We start from the raw sequence: 930 nt of genomic DNA, 5'->3' as shown, positions 1-930 counted from the left end.
TACAATTATTATTTTTTTTAAGGTGTTACTCTTTTAAAAGAGATGAATTGGATGTGTTGTATTGGTGGAACTCTAATAAGTAAGGACTTTTAACATAAAAGGAATTTGAAGAAATAAGTTTGTACCAACCTTTTATTAAGCTGCGTTACACTTACATGCCAACCAAGGTATTTTACCTCTCAAAGTACACTACATCATCGTGTGTGTTATGGATCATAACATAATTGGAACTCTTGGACATTTGTTCATCTTCTTTGCTGGTTAGATAAGAATGTATCTTCCTTGAGGGCTGAGGTCATCAAGAGTAAGTGAATTCATAAGTGCATGTATGTGCTGTACAGTTGTGCTCCACATGAGTAGAAATCGTTGAATTACTAGATTGATAAATGTGTGTAGAAAAGTGATACAAAATTACTGTAGTAAATCTGACATCTGAAAACTCAGGCTTATTGTCCATGAAATATTTTCAAGTACATCTCATTTCACTGAACAAGATTAGATCTGGAGGGATCAGCTGCAGGATCACAGCAAGCAGGGATTGAAGAGATAAAGTTATGGTGATGAAATCATACTGCTTGCATGGGTTTGCCAGGGTCAGCGTGGATGCCAACAGGACTGAACAGGGGTTAGGCAGTCAACTCATCTGCCTTCCATTAGTCTTAAGGCAGGTGCACCATATTCTGCTGTCTCTCCTTGGTAATCCACAAAAGCAGTTTTCTCAGATGAGGAGCTACACTATCTTCCTGAGGTTTGCTTAGTAGCACTTAAAAGTTCATTTATGGCAGGAAGGGATGCTAGATGTGTGGTACTTCCTTGGACTTGGAATTGTATGGATGAGAGTATGACACCTTGGATATCAAGTACATTTTGCCTAGCAAAAAAAGTCAAAAAAAGTATTGTTATAGAATTGAACTTTGCCTTTTTTCTTTT

At 37.2% G+C, this 930-nt stretch overlaps 1 protein-coding gene across 1 annotated transcript in view; it reads left to right on the top strand.

Moving 5' to 3' along the window:
• LOC104915113 (cytosolic carboxypeptidase 1) overlaps positions 1-930 on the top strand; it is a 131,365-nt gene that overhangs the window by 79,336 nt on the left and 51,099 nt on the right. The gene's annotated exons all lie outside the window — the stretch shown is intronic.

Source organism: Meleagris gallopavo, chromosome Z, assembly GCF_000146605.3.
Source record: "Meleagris gallopavo isolate NT-WF06-2002-E0010 breed Aviagen turkey brand Nicholas breeding stock chromosome Z, Turkey_5.1, whole genome shotgun sequence".
Lineage (NCBI taxonomy): Eukaryota > Metazoa > Chordata > Aves > Galliformes > Phasianidae > Meleagris > Meleagris gallopavo.
This window is presented reverse-complemented; position numbering and strand designations above follow the sequence as displayed.